This window comes from Mytilus edulis, chromosome 3 (genome assembly GCF_963676685.1).
Source record: "Mytilus edulis chromosome 3, xbMytEdul2.2, whole genome shotgun sequence".
Lineage (NCBI taxonomy): Eukaryota > Metazoa > Mollusca > Bivalvia > Mytilida > Mytilidae > Mytilus > Mytilus edulis.
Window position 1 is genome coordinate 101,551,414 of NC_092346.1, and position 19,480 is coordinate 101,570,893.

The following is a 19,480-nucleotide window of genomic DNA, read 5'->3' on the forward strand; positions in this document are numbered from 1 at the left end:
TTTATTGAGAACTTTTTATCCGAGAAAGTGAAACACATGTGGCAGCCATTTTGAAAATTCAACAAACTTTTTAAGAAATTTTATGATACATCACTAGCAACCTATATTCATGAACTAATTTCGAAGGAAAGATTAAATATATATTATTTGATTATAATCATCCTGTACTTTTAACTTTTTACACATTACGTGAATATTTCCGAGCTGTGAAGGACCGTGTGTAAATAAATATCCTAGCACAGTGATCAACCACAACACGATTTTACTCATTTTAATATATTATCTGGATTAAACTTGAGTCACAAAATATTTTTAACGCTGTAATAGTACATCAACAGCAGAAGGCATGGGATATCCAAGCCACGCTGCTTGCTGATGGTACTATTTACATACGAACTCTGAACTTTTTATCTTGAAAGTGCGAAACAACTTAGACAAATCATTTATTATTTTTATATAGAAGCTTAGTAGTGGCACAGCTTACTTAGACTATATATATATATATACTGCATAGATAACTGCTTAGCTTGTATAAACCAACTACTTATCCACTAACGCACACTAGCAATATACTATATCTTATCAACCATTCATGACCGAGGCAAAATTGATTAAATACTTACAAATTCCACGCAAACCTCTAACTGGTACACAACATTTAGCGCCAATCATTATATCTGACAGCAAAGGTTCATACTTAAGAGATCAGGTTGTACATTCACTTGACAAAAATATACACTGGCAGTGTAAATCAGGCACGACTATCCAAGATCAATTAAAGTGGCTTAAAACAAATATAAACAACAAAGTCAAACAAGTCGGTGATATCAGTATATACATATGGTCAGGTACCTGTAACCTCACTACAAGGGACAAGAATGGTTACATCTCTCTAAGATCTACAAGTGATGATACAGTTCAACTCATCTTAGACAAATTTCATGAGTGCATTGATATTGTAAAGAAATATCCACATTCCAAGATCACAATACTTGAAATACCACCATATTCCATCATTAAATATAATCAGAAAATAGCCTCAAAGATCAACAATAAAAAACAAAACAACCACAAGGACAGCAATAACAATCACACCGACTTAGTGGCACAATCAGATATTATAGATAAATATACAGAACAAGAAACACAACTTCAACAACAAATAGTCAAAGTCAACGACGGTATTAAATATTTGAATAGTACTCTCGGAACAAAATCTCCCTGCTTCTCTATCCATCTACAAAGTAGGCGACAAAGGTCAAGAGGGAAAAGTAAACCGACTGAAAAATACATAAACTACAATTTATATTCTGATGGTATACATCCAAAAAGACTACTCGCTAAAGCCTGGCTTGGTCAAATTTCAGACTTAATACAGAAAGACTGTTGGTATTAATATCATAGTTGTAAAGCAGACTATAAAAACAGAAGGCATGGGATATCCAAGCCACGCTGTTAAAATATAGTTCTGATTACAACCAAAAGTGAATAAAAAATAACCCGACACGATATTCTTTAAGCAACTACTCAACTTAAGGTAAATAATAACCTTGATACATCATGACAAGCATTAGCAAACAGGGAATACATACAAGTACCAACCCTAGAACTGAAAATTTACGATACAATGACTTTGAGCTAAATTTAGATAGGGCGATTGCTCGGAAACTTCAAGCTGCAAAGCGTCAAGCAAATATCATCTATAAATTTACAGGGGGAGGTATTACAGGAGAAGCTGATGCTGTTTCTTTCGAACTATTAAAGAATGCTTTGATATACTATTATCAACAACTCAATAGTGAGAATAACAACATTACTGTAAAAACAGTACAAGACCAGGATAAAAAAGGTCTTGTTATCAGCATGATATTTCGTATGTACATAGACCAAACCCACATCTATACATTGTCAGCATACTACACGACGTGCCGCTTACTAGTCAATGGGAAAGATACAGAGAGGTTCATGAAAACCGACCTACCTAATATACATAATACCATCAAAAATGTAGTCCTAAATGGTAACCGAGTAAATCTTCAAACACTCAATAACCAATTAGAAGAACAATTGCAACAACTATCAAATATGAGGAACTCGCCAACAAACTCCAGTCAGGACTCTAGCATTAATACCTCCCATACTGCAGTCACAATTAAAGATACTGTAATATCTAAACAAAACAGTGAGACAATCTCTATTAAATGTGTAAAATGCGGACGTAACGTTCAGACAAGAGGGGTTCTTTGTACTACTGGTAAACACTGGATTCACTACAGATGTGACTATTTAAATGAAGATGACATTCACAAAATAGAAAATAATACTAGTGACAATACCTACACATGTAAAAAATGTACAGAACCATGTGTTAGTAAAAATAGAATACAAAATCTGATGTTAAAGCCTCCTCCAGAAATTGAATGTTTACACTCTGCAAGGGACATTCTAAACGAAGAGCTACAATTGGATTGCTGCATATGTAATCTACAGATAGATGGTGTTATTATCAACTGTGAAGTATGTACCTTACCCTGTCACCAAATGTGTATTACACGTAACAAAGAGAGCGATGATACAAGCATATGTACCAACTGTATAGGCAATATGGATCAAAGAACTGACTCGTCAAACACCAATGAATCAGATGTTGTTGATATTAGTACTCCAGCTACTCCGCTAAATGTTAATTCTACAAGGAATGATGACGAAGAAAATACAACTGTGAAAAATACATACAGTAGCAACAACACAGCTGTAACACAGAAAGAGAACATCGTAGATCCAAAGGAAATTAAACAAGCTGAATTGAGGCAAAGAGAGACTAAGTTACGTAAGCGTGAGGAAGAGGTAAAACTTAGAGAAAGAATGTTGGAAGAGACGAAGAATGAAAGAACATGGTTTCAATCTCACATACATAAATTAGAAACTAGAATCAAAGAGCTCGAGAGATCAAACGAGATATTACGAAAAGATGTACAATTAATACATAGAACGGAAAGCAGCAACCCGACAATAGTACACACTAACCAAGATGATCAACATGTTAGAAGTACCCCAAAGGATAATAATTTCCTATTAAACAACCTGCAAGACAGAGTCTCCAACTTTATTTTACGTCAAATAGATACACAGTTATCCAAAATGGAAGGAAATTTTAACTTTGAAAATGAAAAGTTTGATAAATCACCACCTAAGGCTACACAGGCACCATCATCAGGTCAAAACCAAAATGTACATATACCACAGCAAAATATAGCGAAACCATCCGTCCAAATTGATACAGATGTGAACTTTGAGGAGCACAACACTCCCATACTACCTAGAAATGGCCATCTACCACAATATACCGGCCCTTTTAATATTCAAAGACCAGAAACACATCATATAATGGGACAACCAATATACTTCCAACCACCTCCGAACATCAACCATCCGCCTCCGAACATTAAACATCCTCTAAAGAAACAAAACATACAGCATCATCCTGCTCAAACCATGACCAACTCTAATGCAAGTCAGGATTACCTAACGACAACTACCAATTCTTTTTTAGAGTTGAATCGCATGGTAAACAGACTGACCTAACCTCTAGTCACCGAGAAAGAAACATAGAGTGCAACAACAACAATCAAGACACTCTAAACATTCTATCGTTTAACTGTAAAAACATAAAAACTACAGGTCAATTCTTCCAAGAAATAGAGAAATCCATAGATATTATATTAATTCAAGAACACTGGCTATTTCATTTCGAACTAGAACAATTAAAAGAACTACACCTGAAATTAGTAGGTGTCGGAAAAGCAGTAGATTCAGATAACCCAATTGCGGCCTCTCATGTGCCTCGCGGATATGGTGGTGTAGCAGTGCTTTGGCAAAAATCAATAGACCGTTATATTAAACCACTGCCTGACGGAGCAACTAGATTACAATGTATCGAATTAACCATAGATAAACCACAGATAATTATATCAGCATACCTTCCTACAAAATCCTCAAATGATAGCTACGACATATTTTTAGACTGTTTAGACCAGATTTACGAAATTGTACAAAAGTATGGTGGGACCCATGAAATTATAGTCGGAGGAGACCTTAATGAAGATCTATACAATCCATCCAATAACAGCAGACGCAAACATAAACTCAACGGTTTAATGGTGGAATGTAATTTGAAAACTAACTCTAAAGGCCTCACTTTTATAAATGTAAATGGTATTGATACATCTGAAATTGACTATTTTCTATATACTGATCCAAAGTGTGAACCATCGAAAAGACTGATTGATTTACCATCTAATGTATCAGACCATCATCCTATATCAATGCGAATCAAATGTAACATTACTCGAGAACAACAATCAAGGAACTCTGAAAAACAAAAACACAAAATTAGATGGAATAAGGTACACAAATCTAGATATGAAGAGACTATCAGCAGAAATATTGGAGATTTTGTAGAAAGGTTAAACTCCGATAAGGTTAATATAGAAGTGATTACCCTTCAAGCAATGGACCTCTTGTCTAATACTGCAAAACAGCTGGACCAGAAGAAAAAGTATGGGAAAAATAAATTAAAACTCAATGTGTGGAACAAAGAAATTTCGGAATCATTAGAAGCAAATAAATTGGCATATAAAAACTGGAAATCAGCGGGTAGACCCCCAAATATTGATAATATACTTTTAACAGAAAAGAAACTCACTAGAAAAAACTTCAGGACAGCCATTAGAAATGAAGAAATCAGAAGAAAGCATAACGAAAGAAATGACATTATTAATTACAATCAAAATGATAAACAGAAATTTTTTAAATTAATACGGAAACAGAGGCAAAACGGAAACACCTTTATCAATGATCTACACGTTGAAAATGAAATATTTGAGAGAAATGATATACTAAAAGGCTGGAACCAACATTTTAGTAAACTTGCAATTCCATCTGAACATCCTGACTTTAACTATCAACATTTAGCACTATGTGAAATGGATTATGTCTCTATAAAAAGGATAAGTGAACATTATGCTACCAGATATGTAGATTTAGACACTATCGAGAAAGCTATAAAATCAATCAATAAAGGAAAATCTGAAGATGTATTTGGTATATCTATTGAAAATGTGTTATATGCCGGACAACAATTTAAAATATTTTTGCATAAACTGATAAATCGAATGTTCCAAGATAGGGTACTTCCTGCTATCATCAAAACAGGGTTATTATCACCAGTATTTAAAAACAAGGGAGACAAAAACGATGCCAAATATTATCGTGGAATAACAGTCCTTCCCATACTTTTGAAGATCATTGAATTTATTTTACGTATAGACCTAAGATCTGGCTCTCTAAAATTACAGTCCATACTTCAAAAAGGCTTCACGGCAAATACATCGCCTTTGAATGCTGCTATTATTTTAGAAGAAGTGTATAGGGAATATATGGACAAAAAATTACCTTTCTATATAGTACTATTGGATGCAAAGTCAGCTTTTGATGTTGTTGTTCTAAAAATGTTATTAAGAAAAGTATATATATCAGGCACTGATCCATCATCTTGGCTACTGATCGATGAAATCCATAAGAACACAGAATCTCGAATAAAATGGTCAACCGAAATCTCAGAAAAATTTTCAGTTCTACAAGGAGTTAAACAAGGCGGTTTATTGAGCGCAGATCTATATAAGGTATATATCGAAGATCTTCTTAGTACATTTGAAAATACTACATCTGGATGTGAAATAGGTGAAACGCTAATTAATGCAGTAGCATGTGCTGACGACGTAGCAATTGTTAGTGAAAACCCACATGAACTACAATACCTTGTGAATATTGCTGCACAATACAGTGAAGACCATAATTACCTCTTACAGCCACAAAAAAGCGTAGTTATACAAGTACAACCCTCAAACCGAAAAAAATCTGAGGATCCAGTAAGAATATACATAAACAACAATGCAATGCCAATTTCAGATAAATCTCCACATTTGGGCATCTTAAGATCAACAACCAGTCAAAAAACGCAAGATGCTACCGTTGAACAGAACATCACCAAATCAAGAAGAGCCGCGTACAGCTTAATGTCAGCCGGTATGCATGGAGAAAATGGACTTGATCCTAGTACTGCTATTCAACTATTCAAAACCTTCGTACAACCCATCTTAACCTATGGTCTCGAAGTCATACTACCAACTTCAAAAAACCTACTTAAATTAGAAACATTTCAGAAGAAAATATTAAAACAAATTTTATCCGTTCCTATATCAGCTCCTGATCCTAGTGTTTACATCATGTCTGGCATTTTACCTATAGAAGCTCAAATTGATCAAAAATCATTAAATTTATTCAACAACATCTGTAACCAAAATGAAAACCATTTAGAAAAGAAAATAGCAAGGAGGCAATTAATAGCAAAAAATCAAGAAAGTAATAGCTGGTTCATAGCGATCAAGAGGGTACTATTCAAATACGATCTACAATCACCAATCGTACTTCTAAACGACCCACCAACAAAATATTCTTGGAAGAAATCCGTTCGTTTAGCAATTGACCATTACTGGAAAAATGCATTAATACAAAAGAGCTGTACTTATAAATCTCTGAAATATCTTGGGACCTCGAACATTTCACCAGGAAAATGCCATACATTATTATCCATTGGAAATACAAGTGACCCAACGAGAGAAGCTGTCCGAATATCTGTGAAACTAAAGGTTATTACTGATACGTACATTTTACAATCTCATAGATCAAGATATAATCTAAATGAGACTCCTACTTGTAAATTATGTGATACAGATATCGAAGATCGTTCTCATTTTTTGCTTACATGTAAAATACTCCAATGCATTAGAGAAAGATATCTTAACCAAATCGATGAAATTATCTCTGATTTCTTGAACTTTAGAATGAGGGACATACCAACTGATGACCAACTACAAATTATCTTGGACTGCACCGTGTTACTTTCTCGGTATACAAATGATAATACAGTACTTCAAAGGATAGAAGATTTATCAAGGCAGTTGATTTATGCTCTTCACGTTGCTAGATATAGAACGTTGGACATTAAGAAGAGATAATTGTGCGTCTTTAACAGGAAATAAGTATATTGTTAGTGTGCCGGGAACATTTAGTGCTAATTTTACCGTGATCGATATTGTGTTTATATATGTTGTATATATATAGTGTATATAAATGTGGTGATGGATATTATTGACATTATTGTGATGACGGATTACTGTTGTCTGTAGATAGTGAAGAAGGAAAACTGTACTCGATTGAGGTTGTCCCAACGTGGACGGAAAAAGAATACCAGAAGAAGAAGTTGGTTACAAACCTGGCGGCCCACCTTTGCACTTGTTCTAAACGGTTAATGTCCTCAGTGGTATGAGGGTCCCATGCCGCACTAGCATATTCTAGTGTTGGTCTGACCAGAGAGATATAGGCTGCATTTCTTACATTCTTGCTGCATTCTCGAAGGTTACGCCTAAGGAATCCGATGGATTTGGATGCTTTTTTGGCAGTAACGTCAACATGATGTTTCCATTGTAGGTCCTCACTGAAATTTACTCCTAAATATTTGCTGGTTGGTATAGTTTCGAGAGTGTGGCCATGTAATTTGTAGAATGTCTCTTTTTTGGATTTACTGTTGGTGCTAATGCGGATGACAGTGCATTTTTCTGGGTGGAATTTCATCTGCCATTTGGTTTCCCAGTCTTCTAGTGCTGAAAGGTCCTGTTGTAGTTTGGCTTCATCCTGGGAATTCTTGATATGGTGGAATAGCAGGCAGTCGTCAGCAAATAGTTTGACAGTTGAATGTTGAACTGTTTCTGGTAAGTCGTTGATGAATATTAGGAAGAGTAAGGGTCCTAGCACAGTCCCTTGTGGGACCCCTGAAAGTACATCTCCCTGTGTTGACTTACAGCCCTCGACTACAACTTGTTGTTTCCTGTTTTCTAAAAAGGCTTGTATCCATTTCAGGTTTTCGTCTCTAATGCCATAGTGGTTCAGTTTGTTGAGTAATCTGCAGTGTGGGACTTTGTCAAAAGCCTTAGCAAAGTCGAGTAAGATTACATCCACTTGATCTTTCCCTGATTTTAGTTGTTTGGCAATTCCTTCTATTGTTGAAATAAGTTGTGTCTCACATGATCTCCGAGCTCTGAAACCATGCTGGATGTCTGTCAAGATGTGATGTTTTTCCAAAAAAGTGATGACTGAACTGTGGATGATATGTTCCAGAACTTTGCAAGAAATAGAAGTTAAAGAAACTGGTCGATAATTTGCTGCTATATGTTTTTCTCCTTTTTTGAATAGTGGGACTATTGTTGCTTCTTTCCAGTCGTTTGGTATTTGCCCGTTGTCAATGGTGGTTTGGTAAAGATGGGAAAGGATAGGAGCCATCTCATTTGCTGCTTCTTTAAGTATAAGTGCTGGAATGTTGTCGGGTCCTGTAGCTTTGTGTTGTTTAAGGTTCTTTAATAGCTTGTATACTCCATTTCTATTTATGTTGATTTTACCCATGGTGGGATATGGGCTTGGGCCTTTGCTTGGTATACTCGTCATGTCTTCCTTAGTATAGACCGATTGAAATTGGTCGTTTAGAATTTCAGCCTTCAGAACTGTTGCATGCGCGGAGTATATGATTAAAAATATGAACAAAAATATATCTTTAAATTTGTCGAATACTTGGTGATATTTACATGTAAGAAAACAACAAGTGATTTAAAAATATGTACATTGTTATTTATAGAATTAAATTATGTTGTGGAGAACAGTTGGTGTCTATATGTTTAAATGGTTTGACATGCTGCCACAACTTGTGGTAACACGTTCCATTGGATGATTGTTTGCGGAAAGAATGACCATTTGTAGCTGTCTTTAGAGATGGATATTTGCCTAAATGTTTGAGTATGTAATTTTCTTGTTCTAGTATCTGATGGTATGAGGACTAGTGATGGGATGGCCATGAGTCCATGGATGACCTTGTAGAACATGATAAGTCTGGTTTTGAGGCGGCGCTCAGTGAGTGAGGGCCATTGTAGTTCGTTTAACATGGATGTAACACTACTGGTGTTGTGGTAATTGTTACATACATATCGGGCCGCACGCCTCTGTACCATTTCAAGCTTATTTTTATATTCTGCTGTGTGTGGATCCCATAAACTACAGGCATATTCAAGTTTTGGTCTCACTATTGATTGGTAAGCACGGGATTTGATACTGGTGTTAGAAATTTTTAAGTTTTGCCTCAGAAAGCCAAGAGATTTATTTGCATTTGATATGATGTTGTCGTAGTGATTGTTCCATTTTAAGTTAGACTGTAGGGTTACGCCGAGATATTTTGCAGATGTTACTGGTTCTAAAATATGGTTATGTAGGATGTAATCGTGTTTAAATGGTTTCTTTTTTTTGTGTGATGGTTAAGATTGTACATTTTCCTGGATGGAAGGCCATGAGCCAATCAGCTTCCCATTTAGCTGCTGCATTAAGATCTTTTTGTAAATTTGTGCAGTCTTGTTGACATGTAATTTCTCGGTATATAATACTATCATCAGCGAAGAGTCGTAATTTGCTGTGTTCGAGGTATTCTGGAAAATCGTTGATGTAAATTAAAAAAAAGTATAGGTCCAAGGACGGTTCCTTGGGGGACCGACCCCTGATGTTACTGGTGCTGTATTTGATGTTATTCCGTCTATTACCACTGTTTGCGTACAATTTTTCGACACATAAGTCTCTCTGCTGAGACACAGTTATAAGGTCGTTCCTAGAACAGTCAACCAAGAATTCTAGAAGATCCTCATCAGAATTAATTATACTGCAATAGTGGATATGATTAATTCTGATGAGGATCTTCTAGAATTCTTGGTTGACTGTTCTAGGAACGACCTTATAACTGTGTCTCAGTAGAGAGACTTAGAACGAATCTGCAAAGACTGGATCTATGCATTGCATGCTAAAAGAACCCAACTTTTGGAAAACAAATGAACAATCAGTTGATCCTTTTGTATTTTTCTGTGCCAAGTTATCATTACATTATCATAAATTTATTAAAAACAACATGTCCTTTTCAATTTGCTATCTAGGCACAGTGCTGTTTTACTTTAATCCACAGCGGTCACTAATAAAATATCAAGGTGACCGGCGTCATGGCCGGATATTCAGTTAAAACTAGAAATTGATAGAAAATCGTTAACTCGTTATATTGTTTCTTGTAAATTTATGTAAGCATCACACATTAGAAAAACAAACAAGAAAATAATTGATATGAAAAAAAACCCACAGAAAACGGGGTTGGAAAAGGGGGAAGGAAAACAAACTTATTGTCCCGTCCCGAGTACCTGGAATATTAGAGAAATAACGAATAACCGTACTCCGAAATTACTCTCATTATTCAATACACTATTGGGACTGATATATATGTACTGGTAAGCGATATGTTTCTAGCGAAAACGGTCGGCTATTTCTGAATTGCTATTTTCGTTCAAAGTAGTCAATAGACAAGTTCCTCTTCCAAATGGGATACTGGAAAAATATATACCAACAAGAAACAATGAAAATTTCATCGTTAAGAGATACAACATCACATGCCTAAACAAGCACATTATTCTACTTGAAAAAGTGTAGGGGGGGGGGGGGGGGGGGGGGGGGGGCTGCACAACAGATTTTTAGGCTAGACAAATAAAGACAAAAATATATACTCAAACGTGTATGTCTCAAGAGAAAAGTTTGACCCAAAATTAAATCCATTGGTGTGGACAGTGAAGATCTGAAACATTTAATCCTATATTGTGCAGAACTAGAACAAATCATATCAAAATACTGCTATTAGATCAAACATAGGCGGATCCAGGGGGAGCTGGGGGGCCCGGGCCCCCTTTCGTTGGAAAAATTTGGTTGATTATATAGGGAATCACTGAAGCATGACTGGAGCGTGCCCCCCTTAGGTTAGTCAGAGCCCCCCCCCCCCCCCACCCCCTTAGGAAACGTTCTGAATCCGCCACTGTCAAACCATGGACATATCAATATATCAAACGGTAAACATTATAAATGATGGCAAACTCCGTCAGCTTTTTATGGACTGTATAGACTTGCATGTCATACAAAATACTAGAAATGTGTGATTTGAGATAAAAGGATGAAATATGACCAAGAATGCAATACACGAGTGAAAAATGTACAGGAAATTTCAACATGAACAATATAAATGATTAGAATAATAAATTCTATATTTCAAAAGATCATAGTTGTGATTTTTAAAAAAACCTTTGATTCAAAAAATGTTTAAATTATCTAATACATGAATTTTAAAACTTGTGAGACTCCATACATGTATAAATTAATTGCATCCAACTTCTTATATACACTCATCACGTGTTTTGTTTAATTTCTTACGATGCAAATCACAGTAGCTCTAAAAAATGAACATATTTTACATGTGCGACATGCTCAGTCAACCTTTGTAACATAATGCACAGTTTGAACTTTTATGTTTAATTACTCTTAACTGAAGTTTTACATGGCCATTTTTCATTTTAATTGTGTTTCAAACAGGTGTTGCCTTTATTGAAGTTGTCTCTTTGACGACACAATCTAATTAATAAGTCCCATAGTGCACTATAAAACAACTAAAGGTTTTCGCTTGACAATATTTACATGTCATTTTTTTATGATAGAAAATATCATAAATAAAACCCATAATATAATAAATAGCTTAAAGAATATGGTTGATCACACACATGAGGAAACCAAATACTATGCTCTTTTAATCAGCCGCTATTCATCATTAACTCCCTATTGTATCGGATCTCTCAATTAAGCACAATTTTCACGCCAATACAAGGCTCTGGGATATAAGGTCAATACGGCCCTAAATAATTTCCTGTACCAAATCATTTTTTTTAGTAGAACTCATTTTGTACTCATGAACCCCTTACTACAATTTTGAAATTTCTCACATGCTTATAACCATATAATACTATTGTGACCATTTTTTTTATTAGAACCATTTTTGTGTTTCCTTTAGCATGTCATAGGTATGCCACAGGACACATTTATATCTTACATGACTTGATGATATTTCCTTAAAAACTTCACCATATATAGTGCCAATTTTGTGTTTGTTCTCAATCATTTGTAAAGTACTACTTTACACATCCTTGCCTTTTCAAAGCATTTACTTTGCATAGGGCAGTGGTATCATTTTTGTGAGAGTTGTGCACAGTGCTACTAGTTGTTTATGTTTTACTGATATAATAGTATGTGTATTTAACATGCAAGTTGCAATAACTTATGTCTAATTCTACTATAAAACATCATTACATTAATGGTATGCGTGCTTGAATGTTCGTGCTCAAACTTACAACTAAAGCCTTTCTTTGTTTTCTTTGTTTTTTAATTTTCTTAAACAATTATAAAATACGTTTTACACGTACATTAATTAATTGGTATATGTTTTATGTCATTTAGAAACTGTAAAGGCGTTTAAAAATGACACAAGAAATGCAATGTAGTTTATATATTCTCAAGGTTAGTCATTGTAATTAACGACAACGATAAGCATATAGGGAGACGTAGGGTAGTATAGATCCATACACAAAGGAGACTGCAAGGATATAGGGAGACGTAGGGTAGTATAGATCCATACACAAAGGAGACTGCAAGGATATAGGGAGACGTAGGGTAGTATAGATCCATACACAAAGGAGACTGCAAGGATATAGGGAGACGTAGGGTAGTATAGATCCATACACAAAGGAGACTGCAAGGATATAGGGAGACGTAGGGTAGTATAGATCCATACACAAAGGAGACTGCAACCAAACGAAATCAAAATACCGACTTATTAAACCAGTGACATATCTTTGATAGAGGTCAACAAACAGCCTTCAAAACTGATACATTTTCTTTTGCAGTGTGTTAAGCTCTCTCAACAAGGTAGGCACTTAAAGTTAACCATCGAGAGACGTTAACCACCGAGAGTCGGTTTTTAGACCCGCCCAGTGCACCTAAGCACGCCTACTTTTGAAGCTCTTTAATATGAAGATAAGAAAAATATACGAAATTACGGAACTATGTACCCTGTTTTATCCTTGTTGTTGGTGTTTCTTGCGCATGCGCACAAAGCACGGTGATAGTTACGGTTACTGACTCAGGAACCTTGTATATTATATACCTCGGTTTACAGACGTTTAATAAACTGGATCACTTATCGATACACTACAATGGAATTACGGACCAGTTTAACATAAACATGGTACAGCTGATAATCATAATTGATTAAGAAATAACCTGGAAGAAGAAATGAGTTAACTATTGATTATAACAGAGACGACAATGCCACCGTGTTTGTTCTGCTAAAAAAAGCAGGAACATTGGAGTTTATGGTTAGATTTTAAATATTTATTGTCTCCAAACTGGGTAAATTTGATATAGTAACAACCCCCCCCCTTTTTTTTAAATAACTCGAGAACCACACATCGCGCTCGCTTAACAAAGTAACAATAAGAAATAATAATGGTTAGTTTCAAGAATAATTGATCGTCAAAACTTTTCCCCTCCCCGACATCAAAGGAAGTTAAATGTCTTAAATGTATTATCCCAAAATTAGACCAAATTATTGTGATATAAGGACGTCTTGACAGGCTATTATTTTATTTTGTTTTGTTGGGTTTTTTTTTTGCTTTGACGTCTTCCTCCTGTATGAAAAAAACATAATAGACCCCCCCCCCCCCCTTTTCCCCCATAATATAGCTTTTTAAGAAGTCATAATTATTTGGACTACCCCTGAATATATTTCAGACAGACTCTTCTCTAAAAAAATGTAAACATGATTTGAGAGAAATCTTTGGAATAGTTTTTTAAATGATTTAATTATTATGTCATGTATATAATTAACATTAACATAGTTATAAACTGAGACTACTAGTATAACACATAGTGTTATAGTAGTCTCAGCTATAAACTTTCCATTGTATTGACCAATATGACTAACTCATATGCTCTTTCCCATAAATGTCACAATATCAATATATTACAGTAAAACTGATAGTTTGATGACATTGTTTAAGACTATTGACCTCAGGTCAGCCTAAACTGAGTTTAAAACTGTAATTTATTCATTAAAACAGTTCAAGACATGTACCTTCTGAAATGTGATTGCATCAAAATTAATCCTAAGGCATAACATACTTAGTGTGCAGGAAGTGCCACCAAATAAATACTGATTTGTAAAATTAGATGATGATATTTGTGAAGTCAAAGATATTATAGCTAGTTATAACTGGTTTTAGATATAAATCTGAGTAAAAGGTTGATTTATATGTGCTCTTTCATGTTTAGATTATAATTTAAATTTAATCTTTTGAATTTTTTTTTATAATATTAAGACATTAAAATCACAATTATTTATTTATACACAAAAAAATAATTTTTGTCCTTTTTTAGTTGAATGACTGTACACAAACATTATACACACATAATTTTGATAATTCTGTAATGTTTTTTTTCTATAGCCCCAGAATGTGACAAAAGACTTATTAATCCAGATTTACAAAAAATAGAAATAGTTCAGCTACCATAAGACTGCTATGACAAAAATTCTGCAGTTTCCAGAATTTGAGGTAGAGTATAGTTAGGAATAGTTTGATTATGCAGATGCTTAGTTTGCCATAAACAATTATGCCCTTGATACAAAAGCAGAGGAAACAAAAAAGTATGAAAATAGTTGAAAAAAGTAATCATTATTACCTAGTCATATACTGTAAATAGAAAAAGAGAAAAGCACTGGTTATGATTTGGTATTTTTAATAGCATTATCATTTGTCCATAACTTGGAATATATACTGGATTGAGCTTGACATTTATTTAATATCATTGACACATGGTTGCAAGAAATGAAAGATGGTAATTTAAACCTAGCAATTTTATTAAGATTTAAAAAAAAGTTTTTGATTTGGTAGAATATGACTTTCTTTGTTTAAAGCTCGACATGTATGGATTTAGTGAGACTACTGTTAGTTTTTTTAAGTCGTACCTGAATAACAAAAGGTATACATTTGTAATGTTAACTCTGAACAACAACATGTAAAATTTGGTGTTCCCCAATGTTCTATACCTTGTCCTCTATTGTTTTTGCTATTTATAAATGACGTTCCCTTATGCATTAAAAATTGTGAAACAGACCTATATCGTTGTATATGCTGATGACACCACTATTCATAAATCAGGGGGAAACATCTAGAAAATATAAATGATGATGTTCAAGAAGATTTATACAGGGTTGAAGAGTGGTGTAAAATGAATAACATGTTCATAGATGCAAATGAAACAAAATGTTTGATTACTGGAACAAAGCAGAAACTATTCAGACTTTTCAACCAAACTTGATAATAAATTAAAGTATTACAAAATTCTTCATGTGAAAAAATATTAGTTTCAAAATTGACAGCCCACTAAGTAACTGGAGAAATCAAATTGACCAAGGTTGTGCTAATATATCATCCAGAATATACCATCTTTCTTAAATACATTTTTTTTTATATATAACTGCAAGAAAACATAATACAATGGGTGTTCTGCCCCTAATTGACTACTGTTGTATTATTTGGGATGAATGTAAAAATTGAGGGATAACAAGAATTTTAAAAATCCAAAAAAAGGGCAGCATGATAAATTCTAGATGCAGATCCGTTATCCCTCTTGGTATATAGGAGCACTATATTCTATGTTAACCTCCGACAGTACTGTAGGTATAAACAAATACTGTTGATAGACGGTATATAGGAGCACTATATTCCATGTTAACCACCGACGGTAGGTATAGACAAATACTGGTGATAGACAGTATATAGGAGCAATATATTCTATGTTAACCACTGACGGTAGGTATAGCCAAATACTGTTGATAGACGGTATATAGGAGCACTATATCTTATGTTAACCACCGACGGTAGGTATAGACAAATACTGGTGATAGACGGTATGTAAGAGCAATATATTGTATGTTAACCACCGACGGTAGGTACATGTATAAACAAATACTGTTGATAGACGGTATATAGGAGCACTATATTGTATGTTAACCACTGACGGTAGGTATAGACAAATACTGTTGATAGACGGTATATAGGAGCACTATATTGTATATTAACTACCCACAGTAGGTATAGATTAATACTGTTGATAGACGGTATATAGGAGCACTATATTGTATGTTAACCACCGACGGTAGGTATAGACAAATACTGTTGATAGACGGTATATAGGAGCACTGTATTGTATGTTAACCACCGACGGTAGATATAGACAAATACTGTTGATAGATGGTATATAGGAGCACTATATTGTATGTTAACTACCGACAGTAGGTATAGACAAATACTGTTGATAGACGGTTTATGGGAGCACTATATTGTATGTTAACCACCGACGGTAGGTATAGACAAATACTGTTGATAGACGGTATATAGGAGCACTATATTGTATGTTAACTACCCACAGTAGGTATAGATTAATACTGTTGATAGACGGTATATACATTGTAGGAGCACTATATTGTATGTTAACCACCGACGGTAGGTATAAACAAATACTGTTGATAGTAGGTATATAGAAGCACTATATTGTATGTTAACTACCGACAGTAGGTATAGAGAAATACTGTTGATAGACGGTATATGGGAGCATTATATTGTATGTTAACCACCGACGGTAGGTAAAGACATAAACTGTTGATAGATGGTATATAGGAGCACTATATTGTATGTTAACTACCGACAGTAGGTATAGACAAATACTATTGATAGACGGTATATGGGAGCACTATATTGTATGTTAACCACCGACGGTAGCTATAGACAAATACTGTTGATAGTAGGTATATAGAAGCACTATATTGTATGTTAACTACCGACAGCAGGTATAGACAAATACTGTTGATAGACGGTATATGGGAGCATTATATTGTATGTTAACCACCGACGGTAGGTATAGACAAATACTGTTGATATACGGTATATAGGAGTAATGTATTTTATGTCAAACATCGACGATAGGTATGGACAAAATCCAACAAATACTGTATACAGACAGTGTATAGAAGTACTGTATTGTATGGTAAACACTGACGGTTGGTATGGACAATTTCTGTATCATGCATCAATTGTAAATAAAAGTATCATGTGAGTGACACAGGCTCATTGAAGCCTCTAGTTTTGATATTATTAATGTGGAGATCTGGTCTAATTTATCATTTTCTCTATTACATGCATGATAACTGCAACAATTGAATTGAAATAAAAGTGATAATATATCTGTTGTAGGTTATCAAGATTTAGTGTTTCCATACAAGTGACAAAGATTGAACAACAAAAACATCTCAAACTTTACAGGACAGAGTAGACTTTTTTCACTGTGCTTAGTTTTGTCTTTATGTCTAAATTATGATACCTTTAAAAAAACCAATAAAATATGGAATAACATTTATTTCTATCTTATAAAGTGGAGTGAAGAAATAAGGGGTCATTGAAAACATAAGAATATATTGCTATCATATATGCAGATCAGCAGCCCATACACTTGCTATAGCACATAAATATGGGACCAATAATTTCAAGTTGCCTTTTAAAAAAGACCTTATTAATGTTATGCGAGATACCACCAAAGACCACTAGGTGTTGATCAAATGATATTGTAAATAAGAGGGTTGTCCAAAATATTTCCAACAGCTGTTTGATATACACTACCTTAATCAAACCACAATGGTAAAAAAACAGTTTTGGTCAGTCTTAAAAGAATCAAATATAATTTAGAAAAAGTGCAAGCTGTTGATAAAAACTACAAATAACTGCCAGTCCTAAATGTGGGTGGAGATTACCATTTAGCACAAATGAGTTTCTGGACTAAAGAAAGTAATTTCGGCACAAACCGATTATACCCTTTCAAAAACTATGTGTAGTCCCTTTTATAAAAGTGGCAGATTATCTTTCTATCTAGAGTATCAATGACAACTAACTGCTGCTCCTAGTGACGTTTTTGAAAAGATTGGATATATTGTCACAATTCTTTTCTAAGGTACCGGTCTGATAAACAGGAAGTAGCTAGATTAGCTACTAAATATATGCACACTGAAATATAGTCCCTTAAAATTCCCATGGCTGTGTACATGTTCAGATACGAACTATGAAAATTTTGTTTATATCTTTAGAGAAGTAAAATCAAGTATGTATGTCTTTAGTTTTGTCAAATTGCTGTCTTGTTTTGTCCTGTTATTAGGTAACAGTACTGATACAATACTGTAAAAATACGGAGATGTGGTATGATTGCCAATGAGACGCCTACATGTATCCACTCAAGTTCAAATAAAGTGGATGTAAGCAGTTATATGCAACCATACAGCCTTCAACAATGAGAAAAATCATATCAAATAGACCCTTGTAAATAGGTGTTGATCAAATGATATTGTAAATAAGAGGGTTGTATATTTCATGACGGTATAATACTAAACCCCTAACAGGAGGGATTGTGCCTGATATTCATATGATGAAGACATAATCTTTCAATCAGTTTAATTAAGGTCTGGTTCTGGCATGTCAATAACTGCTAGTAGTCTGTTGTTATTTATGTATTATTGTCATTTTGTTTATTTTCTTTTGTTTCATATTCTGACATCGGACTCGGACTTCTCTTAAACTTAGTTTTACTGTGCGTATTGTTTCGCGTTTGTTTTTTCTACATTGGCTACAGGTATAGGGGAGGGTTGAGATCTCAAAAAACATGTTTAATCTCGCCGCAATTTTGCGCCTGTCCCAAGTTAGGAGCCTCTGACCTTTGTTAGTCTTGTATGATTTATAATTTTAGTTTCTTGTGTATAATTCGGAGCTTAGTATGACGTCTATTATCACTGAACTAGTATACATATTTGTTTAGGGGCCAGCTGACGGACACCTCCGTGTGCGGGAGTTTCTCGCTACATTGAAGATCTATCGGTGGCCTTCGGCTGTTGTCTGCTCTATGGTCGGGTTGTTGTCTCCTTGACACATTCCCCATTTCCATACTCAATTTTATAGTATGATTTACATCTGCAATAATCACGAAACAATCAGAGACAAGTTTGGGTCTAAATCTGTATGTCCCACATAATCAAATTGACCGAAGAGAGAGGCGAAAGATACTAAGGGCTTATTCAAACACATAAGTCAATAATAAACTGACAAAACCACGGAAAAAAAAGAGAAAGATTAAAAAACAAACAACAGAATGCAAAACACAACAAAGAACATCACAGACTGAACAAAACGAACCTCGCCAAAAACCTGGTATGACCAAATGACTAATTTATCTCAGCCTTATATTATTTAGCAGACCCTTTATTATACCAAACCAAACAAAGTTCTTTATGGTACAATGTTTTTGATCCATCGGTCTGTCAGTCCTGTTCTCGTTATTGCAACTCCTCTGAAACCACATAACAGAGTTTTATAAA

At 34.5% G+C, this 19,480-nt stretch overlaps 1 long non-coding RNA gene across 2 annotated transcripts; it reads left to right on the plus strand.

Annotated features, from left to right (window-relative positions):
- Positions 1-13,215: 13,215 nt before the first annotated feature.
- On the plus strand, positions 13,216-17,477 carry LOC139518008 (uncharacterized). 2 transcript variants are annotated; one of them, XR_011663258.1, is made up of 3 exons: positions 13,216-13,252; positions 14,511-14,618; positions 17,319-17,477. It is a non-coding gene; the product is annotated as an uncharacterized lncRNA (long non-coding RNA). The 2 variants fall into 2 exon arrangements; XR_011663257.1 differs by lacking the exon at positions 13,216-13,252 and adding an exon at positions 13,260-13,382.
- Positions 17,478-19,480: the final 2,003 nt, after the last annotated feature.